The following is a 9,487-nucleotide window of genomic DNA, read 5'->3' on the forward strand; positions in this document are numbered from 1 at the left end:
AGTTTGGCGGTTCCTCAAAACAATTTAAAAAGAGAAGTACCATATTGCCCAGCTACACCATTCCAGGGCAGGGACCCAAGGAACTCCATACTCTACTGTAGAGAGCCTTGTACATCCATGTTTATTGCTGCTCTATTAATAGCAGGGACTGAACCAATCTATAAGCTAACAACAGATGAATGGATAATGAGAATGTGCTCCATGTACAAAATGGAATGTTAGTCAAGTGTAAAAGAAAAATGAAATTTACAGGAAAAATGGATGGATTTAGAAAGTGTAATGTTGAGCAAAGTCACCCAAAATCAGAAAGGAAAACCAATCACCTTCCTCATCGAATTCAGATCCTCGCCTCGAATGGATCCGTGTGCAAACAGCTGTCAACAGTTACCATAGCAGTTAGAGAGAGAGAGCGGCGTCAGGAGCTGACAAAGGAGAGAGCAGAACAAAAGGACACGCAGGCTGAGAAAGAGAAGGTAAGGGTTACTCTTTTCCTAGTTTCAATTCTGTCATAGTTTTTTCCTTTTCTGTGGAGGATAAGTGCGTACATAAAACGTTATTGTTGGCCAGGTGGTGGTGGTGCACATCTTTAATCCCAGCAGCCCAGCACTCGGGAGGCAGAGGCAGGTGGATCTCTATGAGTTCGAGGCCAGCCTGGTCTACAGAGCAAATTTCAGGACAGGCTTCAAAGTGACAGAGAAATCCTGTCTTGAAAAACAAACAAACAAACAAACAACAACAAAAAGACATTGTTAGTAAAACCCAAAGCCAAACTCCCCTGCTCCAGAATGAACTATTGAAATGAAGAGGACCAACATGCCGAAACTGACAGCTTTCCTACATGTAAGCACAACTGGAAAATGTAATAGAAAAACGAGTGACCAAAACTCGCAGATGTTTAGGACTAAGCCCTAGCAGAAGATAAGAAGGATCACTATAGAGGTGACTTGAAAATTTAACTAAATGCATTCTTAAAAACATAATAAATGGGTATGCTGAAATCTTGGAAAGAAAAAACACTCAATTATCAAATATATCTCAAAATATGAGCTCAAAATGAATGTAATTACAATCAAACTATCCAAAAGACTTTCCACAGACGTTCTTAAATGGATTCATATGGAAAAGCAAATACATGGGAAGAAGTCAGTCAAGGAAACAGAAGAAAAAGAAGAAAGTAATTTATGCATCATTTATATGTGTCTATAGTGTATATATATATGTGCATAATATATATTTTTGTATATATATATATATATCAGAAAATGTGATGGAAACTGGTGTGTGCCATAAGAAGGGGGGAGGAGATAAAGAGAAAAGGGTAAAGGGTGGGAAAAGCGATACAGTGTGAGCAGGGAGTGGACATATACTAATAATGGCTAAACGAAAGAGGGCTGGCTGTGTCGCTCAGTGGGAGAGCACTTGCCTGAGGTGTTCAGGATCCTTGGCTCAACCCCTAGCACTGGAAAGCAAAAAGTCAGTGGGAAAAAAAGCCGGAAAGATTCGTAGAAACATTAGTGAAAGGTCTGGAGAGAGGGCTCAGGGGGTAAGAGCACTTGTTGCCCTTGCAGAGGGCCAGGGGTAGGTGTCCACATCAGTCATTCCAAGGCAGGAGGGCACAGCCAGGCAGGTCCCCATAGCTAGGATGGTTGCCAAAAATAAATGAGCTAAAAAAAAGAGAAACATCAGAGAAAAAACATTATATCACTATATGCAAACGAACGTACATTTATTTATTATTATTTTATGTATTTCAGCATCCATAAATGTAATTAGTCTAAATAAATGAACAGGCTAGGGCAATAGTTCAGTCAGTGAAGAGCTTGCTGAGTTTAAGTCCCGGCACCCACTGTCGTGGTTACTGCCCTATTGCTATGGCAACGCACCATGGCCAAGGCAGGAAGCGTTTATGGGGGATAGAGGGACAGAGTCCAGGATGGCAGAGCGAGGCACGGTGGCCGGGACAGCTGAGAGCCCGTGCCTTCATCTGTGAGCAGGAGGTAGAGAGGGACTAGAAAGAACATGAATCTTTGGAAACCCTAAAGCTATCACCCAGCAACAGAGCCTGTGAGTATGTAAAAGTGTCATGTTCAGAAGACACTGCTTCACGCACGCCCTCCCTTTCTCCCTGATCTTTGGTTCTTACAGTCTTTGTGCCGTCCTGTGTGTGTGTGTGTGTGTGTGTGTGTGTGTGTGTGTGTGTGAGGGAGAGGGGGAGGGAGGGAGGGAGGGAGAAAGGGGAAGGGAGGGAGGGGGAGGGAGAGAGGGAGAAAGGGGAAAGGAGGGAGGGGAAGGGAGGGAGGGAGGGAGAAAGGGGAAGGGAGGGAGGGATTCCACTGGTGGGTGAGCTCTCCACTGACACTCTCTGCACTTCGAGCTTCTGTTATCCACCGTCCACTGCGCCTAGAGACTTCTCTGATAAGGTCTTAGAGCTGCACTAATATCTGGGCAGAGAGATGTAAATCTGGAGGGCTGTTTAATAGTAAAGTTATTTAGCAGAATAAATAGTAGTTTCACTCTTATGCCAGTGAGCTCCCCAGTCATGGGTTCTTGGCCAAATTTACAGTACAGAGGCATGTCTCCTCTTATAGAGTGGGCCTAAAACACAATCAGAAAGCAATTGGTCACCCCTGTAACCTTAGTACCACTATTGTGTCATAAGCATGTCTTGCCACACTGGTCATTATTGCAGTTCACAGATGGGAAAGACTGATGATGGCATTTTTCCCTACTGTGACCTCCATAGCACCTTCTAGTACTGTGAAAGCTAGTAAGGAGGGAGGGAGCTTCCTGGTCAGCAACAACTTGATTCCTCCATGTCTTGGGATCAATATGTGTGGTATCTCCTGCAATACGGTCTTACCATCAAGTTTTGAGCATAGAACAGCCTGTAGTTTTGGGGAGGTCCCAAGCAGATTTTTTTCCTTATAGATGGTTGTGAGCCACTGTGGGAATTGAACTCATGACCTCTGAAAGGAAGAACCAGGGCTCTTAACCACTGAGCCATCGTAAAGCTCATCAAGCAAATTTTTTTCATGTATTTTTTATTTTAAAAAGTTTACTTTTCATTTTATATACCAACCCCAGCTCCCCTCCCTCCCCTTCTCCCACCCCCATCTCCCCCTTTTTCCATCCCCCATGCACTTCTCAAAGGGGGTAAGGCCTTCCTTGGGGAGTCAACAAGGTCTGGTACACCAACTTGAGCCAGGACCAAGTCCTCCCCCCTCAATCCCCCTCTCCCTGATCAAGGCTGAACAAGGTATCCCATCATAGGGAATGGGTTCCAAAAAGCCAGTTCATGTACCTGGGATAGGTCCTAGTGCCGCCACTCAAGGCCAGCCCCAACAGAACAAGCCACATAACTGTCACCCACATTCAGAGGGTCTAGTTCGGTCCCATTCAGGTTCCAGCTATCAGTCCAGAGTTCATGAGCTCCCACTAGCTTGGGTCAGCTAGTCTGTGGTTTTCTCTATCAGGTTCTTGACCCCTTCCCTTATTTGTATGATCCCTTCTCCCTCTCTTAACCTGAACTCCAGAAGCACAGGTTAATGCTCAAGCCGATTTTTAATTTTAATATTCTTTTTTCTTTTCTTTCCCTTTTTTTTTTGCTTTTTGTTTTGTTTTTCAAGACAGAGTTTCTCTGTGTAACAGCTCTGGCTGTCCTGGAAGGACCAGGCTGGCCTTGAACTCACAGAGATCCGCTTGCCTCTGTCTCCCGAGCGCTGGGACTGAGGCTTGCACCACCATACCCGGCTTTCTTTTTCTCTTTTTCTTTTATGTGCATTGGGCCTTACCTGCACCTTTGTCTGTGTGAGGAGATCCCTGGAACTGGAGTTACAGACAGTTGTGAGCTGCCATGTGGGTACTAGGATTGAACCCAGGTTCTCTGGAAGAGTAACCAATGCTCTTACCCACTTAGTCATCTCTTCAGCCCCCCAACTTTAATATTCTTTTTAAAACGTATATTAAATGCATTTATTTTGTGCATTGCGGGGGGAAGAGTTACGATCCATGGCACACGTGTGGAGGTCAGAGGACAACTTTCTGCAGTGAGCTCCCTCCTAACACCATGCAGTTTCCAGGAATCAATCAAACTCAGGCGTCCATGTTTGGTGGCAGGCATCTTTATCCACTGAACCATCTCACAGACTTGCACGTTAATAGTCTAAGATTAATCGATGTTACACATTACTCATTAGGTTATTTTTTTAAATTACAGCATGAAGTATTCTATACAAAGAAACAAAACAGAAAAAAAGCCTAAAAGTAAGTGTACACCGGCTGTCTCCGAAATTATGTCCCTGTATTTTTTTCCCTTTTATTTTCTGTTCTTAAATGTTTTCTTAATTGAGTCTCACTTTACAATTAGCCATGAAAGATGAGAGAAAAATAAAGAGGTTTTAAAAACCCACTGCCAAATTCAGTCTTGAAAAACCAGTGTGCTTACCCCCTGCCCAGGAGGCCCTGACATTTAGAAACAATAAAAAAACAAAAACAAAAAAAAACCCCAAACCCACTCTGAAGGACCATTTAATCCTATTACTCTCTGGACCTCTTGCAAACTAGGGGATGATCCCTCTGCCTCTTTAAAATAAATCCCTCAAGGTCATGGGGCCTCCAGTAACAGAGATGAGATTCCCAGGCCTGTGCTCCGCCCCAGCGCCATCTGGCACCCCTGAATTTGATCTAAGCATCACGGCTGGAGCCAACCAAACATTCAGCCACTTCAAACTATCTCCTTCATAGAAGATATTTTTCCCTTTAGGGACAACACCCCCTACCAAGCCACTGCCCATTCCAGCCTCAGTTTCCTCTACAAAAGGACGGGTCATGCTGCCCCAGCTATGGGAGTTCCTGGGCCAGTCGACCTGTTCTCGCCCCCCACCCACTCCTCCTCTCCCCGCTTCCCCCAGGGCTCTGCTTCCTCTCGCTGGGACGCCCACTGGAAGGCCCTTCCCAAGACTGCCATGAATTAATTCACTTGCCGGGTAGTATTGAGCAAATCGGTAGCAATAAGCAACACAGACTTCCCCCCAGACGGACAAACGGAGATCTAGAGCACTTTTTGCACATTGCTCCCTGGTGTGTTTGCTCTGTATATGGGGTTCAGGGTAAGATTTCCTTTGAAACAAGGATCTGAAAACCGCGTAAACCAGGAGACTTTCTCTACTCCCTTTCCAGGGCTGACATTCTATTTCTGTGAGCGGTGGCAGAACCCTGAGTACCGAGCTGAAAGGTTGGAAAAGAATTCCTCTGTGTTAGCGCTCCCGCCCCACTCTCCCCTGGAGGCTGAGCTGCTGGATCAAAGGGGCTGAAGTGGGTGCCACTCCATGGAATTAAGATCTGAGATGCCGGATAAACCCAGCCGGCACTTCTGGGTCCTCCTCCCACATCTCGTCACCTAGGCAACCGGGAGGGGCCTTGGGAGCCTGTTCCTCCGTCCCCGCCCCTCGCCACCCACTCAGACGCCCAGGCTCACGTTCCTATCCCTAGGTCTCTGCCCACAGCTTTTCTAAGTCTCAGCTTCTCGAGAGTTCCATCCCCTCAGCTCCCTTTTCTGAACATGGAAACCAGATTCCAAGCAGAGGGGCCCCGATTCACTAAAATGACCCCAGTTTGCATGAAGTATTTGCCTGTCTTCCTGGCAGAAGAGCGACAGGCAAAGGGGTCTGACCTCGAAAGAACAGCATGTCCAGAACGCTGAAGAGATCTAAGACAGACTTCTGCTGGACAGTCTGCCTGCACTGGGTCACAGGGCGTTCTAGAATACTCCCACCACCACCCCCCGCCCTGCAGCAACCCCGCAGGACAGAAGGACACAGGAGGCCTCGTACCAGCAAGGAGATACCTCTCCTCCCAGAGGTCAGGGCCAGAAGACCCTGGGGGTTACTTTCTGTGTGTGTGGGGGGGGGGGAAATAAAGCTTTATTTTATTTTTAATTATGTGCGTGTGCGCACGTGTGAGTGCAAGTGCCAGAGGACGCTTTGGATCCTAGAGCTGGAATTGCAAGCAGCCGTGAGACACCTGATGTGGGTCCTCTGCAAGAGCGGCACCCACACCTAACCACTGAGCCATCCCTCCAGCCCTGCTTTTCGGAGGCCGGGTCTCAATGTATTTCAGGTTGGCCTCGAATTCATTAAGTAGCTGAGAATGGCTGTAAACTTCCCGACTTCTTACTCCCTACCTACTGCGATAAAAAGTACGTGCCACCATGGTTGGTTTAATGTGGTGCTGGGGGTTAAACCCAGTCGTCTTGTGCAAGCCCGGCAAGTGCTCTACCAACTGAGCGACATTCCTGGCCCCAGATGAGTTCTTTCTACCAACAGGCAACCAGAATTGGCTTTGTGACTTTGGGGAGAGGGTTGGAGCTGGGTTTATGATATGATAAAAGAGTATAACGATCAAAAAAAGGGCCACAGAGCTATTTGTGGAGAGATCTTGTTGGATTGGAACCTGAAAAGTACACTGAACGTTCGAGGTAAAGGTTGGAGGTTGAGTTGACCCGGTAAATCCTTCTTAAAATAATCCATTAAGAGGCAGCCAGGGCCGGACCTGGCTGGCAATGGTGGCTCACAACGGTAATCCCAGCACTGGAGAGGCTACCACAGTGGGACCTTACGGAGGCTGAGGCTTGTCTGCGTTGAGTGAACTTTTTGATTTAATTGGTTTTGATACAAGATCTCACAGTGTAGCCGAGGCTGACCCGGAACTTAGAACAATCCTTCTGCCTCAGCCGCCCAATGCGGCGATGATAGCCAGCAAGCCTGGCCCCTTGAGGAAAACCAGAAAACAAGTCTGTCCTAGCTTCATTTCTGCTGCTGTGATAAAATTACCAGGACCAAAGAGCCACACAGGGGAGAAGGGGTTGGTTTGGCTTAGAAGCCTAGGTTATGTTCCCTGACTGTGCCGAAGTCGGAGCGGCAGGAGCTAGAGACAGTTGGTTACATTTCAGTCATGATCAAGAGCAGAGAAAAAGCAGGTACACCCTGGTTGCCTGCTTGCTTTCGGCAAGCTTCCTTCATCATATGCACTTCAGGGCCTAGTCTAAGACTTGCTGCTGCTGCTGCTACTCTGGATTGAACTGTAGTTCAGTTAGACCTTGCTTGGTGTACACAAAGCTTAGACTTAAGCCACAGAACAATATAAAACTTGGTATGGTGACACACATTTGTAATCCCAGCCTTTGGGAGGTGGAGGCAAGAAGAGCAGAAGTTGAAGGTCATAGTTGACTATGCATCAAGTCAAGGGCAGCCTGAGCTAAAACAACGGGGGAGGGGGGAGAGAGAAAAAAAAAGAGAAAAAGAAAGAAAAGAAAAGAGTATTGCTGTCATTGAGAAAATGCAAACGACAACCACAGTGAAAAGCAACTTCACACCCACTTTAAAACAGAAAATAGCAGTGTTGTGGAGGGTATGGAGAAACTGGAGCCCGCATCCATTGCGGGCTGAAATGCACAATGGTACAGCTACTCTGGAAAGCAATTTGCTAATTCCTCAATACTGGACTATTGTTCAACGGTAGGAAGAAATGCACTGAGAATTTTAGCTTGGATGAGCTTTGAAGACAGTAGGAAAGGAAAGCTCTTCCAGAGGACCCAGGTTCAGTTCTCAGTACCAACATGGGAGCTCACAACTGTCTGTAGCTCCACTTCCAGGGGAGCCAACACCCACGGCAAAACACCAATATACACCCTTTCCGCGCTGCCCCGGGACGGGTCCATAAGGCATTGCTCTTGGTTCCCCATGTAACTTAAAGGGAAACTTACACAAGGTCCGGAGCCCTTGACGTCCTGCAGATGAAAGAGGAGGATGTCCTCAAATTCCTCGCTGCAGGCACCCACTTAGGTGGCACCAACCTCGACTTTCAGATGGAGCAGTACATCTACAAAAGGAAAAGCGGGCTATTCTTGCCATTGAGAACCCTGCTGATGTCAGCGTCATCTCCTCCAGCAACACTGGGCAGCGAGCGGTGCTGAAGTTTGCTGCCGCCACTGGAGCCACTCCGATTGCTGGCCGTTTCACCCCAGGGACCTTCACTAACCAGATCCAGGCAGCCTTCAGGATCCTCACAGCCCCTCACAGAGGCGTCTTATGTGAACCTGCCCACCATTGCCCTGTGTAACACAGACTCACCTCTGAGCTACGTGGACATAGCTATCCCGTGTAACAACAAGGGAGCTCACTCAGTGGGCCTGATGTGGTGGATGCTGGTCCGGGAATACTCCGCATGCGTGGCACTATCTCCCGTGAGCACCCATGGGAGGTTATGCCTGATCTTTACTTCTACAGAGACTCAGAGGAGATTGAGAAAGAAGAACAGGCTGCTGCTGCTGAGAGGGCCGTTGACCAAGGAGGAATTTCAGGGCAAATGGATGGCACCAGCTCCTGAGTTCACTGCTGCTCAGCCAGAGGTGGCTGACTAGTCTGAGGGTGTGCAGGTGCCCTCAGTGCCCATCCAGCAGTTCCCTACTGAAGACTGGAGTGCCCAGCCAGCCACAGAGGATTGGTCAGCAGCTCCCACAGCGCAGGCCACCGAGTGGGTTGGAGCCACTACTGAGTGGTCCTGAGCTCCTCTGCAGACACCCGAGCAAAGGGAAAAAGGTGGAAGGAAAATAAAGTTCCTACAAGCTGACAAAAAAAAAAAAAAAAAAAAAAAAAAAAAACCCACACCAGGGAGCTCACCAAGGCCAGCTGGACTGGGACTGAAAAAGCATGGGATAAAACCGGACTCCGAACATGGCAGACAATGAGGGCTGCTGAGAAGCCAAGGACAATGACACTGGGTTTTGATCCTACTGCATGTACTGGCTTTGGGGGGGTGGGGCTAGCCTGTTTGGATGCTCACCTTCCTAGACCTGGATGGAGAGGGGAGGACCTTGGACTTCCCACAGGGCAGGGAACCCTTACTGCTCTTCGGACTGGAGAGGGAAGGGGAGGGGAGTGGGAGGAAGGGGAGGGAAATGGGAGGCGGGGAGGAGGTGGAAATTTTTAATAAAAAAAATAATAAAAAGAAATTCAACAAACAATAAAAAAGGAAAAAACCACCAATGTACATTAAATACACACACACACACACACACACACACACACACATTAATAGATGAGTGGTTGTCAGAGGCCAAGGAGGGGTTGTGGGGAGGCTCTGCTTAATGGCTTTGACATTTCCTACAGAGCTGGTTAAAGTATTCTAGAGCTAGATAGAGATAATTATTATGCAACATAGTATAGAAGGAGGTACCTAATAGTGAAGTTTATATTATATGTGTATTTTTACTACAATAAAACTGTGTTTGGAGGGCAGGCGGTGGTGGCCCATGCCTTTAATCCCAGCACTTGGGAGAGAGAAGCAGGCTGATCTCTATGAGTTCAAGGCCAGCCTGGCCTACGAAGCAAATTCCAGGACAGAGGAATTTCTGTGCTACACAGAGAAACCTTGTCATGAAAAACAAAACAAAAAGTGTATATATGTGTGTGTGTATATATATAATATA

General features: G+C 47.4%; 1 long non-coding RNA gene and 1 pseudogene across 1 annotated transcript; both read left to right on the forward strand.

The window, feature by feature from the left end:
- The first annotated feature begins 1,937 nt into the window (after positions 1 to 1,937).
- On the forward strand, positions 1,938 to 5,623 carry LOC119808828. Its single transcript, XR_005284565.1, has 3 exons — positions 1,938 to 2,064; positions 4,217 to 4,263; positions 5,179 to 5,623. It is a non-coding gene; the product is annotated as an uncharacterized LOC119808828 (long non-coding RNA).
- A 62-nt stretch (positions 5,624 to 5,685) lies between these two features.
- LOC119809399 lies at positions 5,686 to 8,563 on the forward strand (annotated as a pseudogene).
- Positions 8,564 to 9,487: the final 924 nt, after the last annotated feature.

Source organism: Arvicola amphibius, chromosome 3, assembly GCF_903992535.2.
Source record: "Arvicola amphibius chromosome 3, mArvAmp1.2, whole genome shotgun sequence".
In the NCBI taxonomy this organism is placed as follows: Eukaryota; Metazoa; Chordata; class Mammalia; order Rodentia; family Cricetidae; genus Arvicola; species Arvicola amphibius.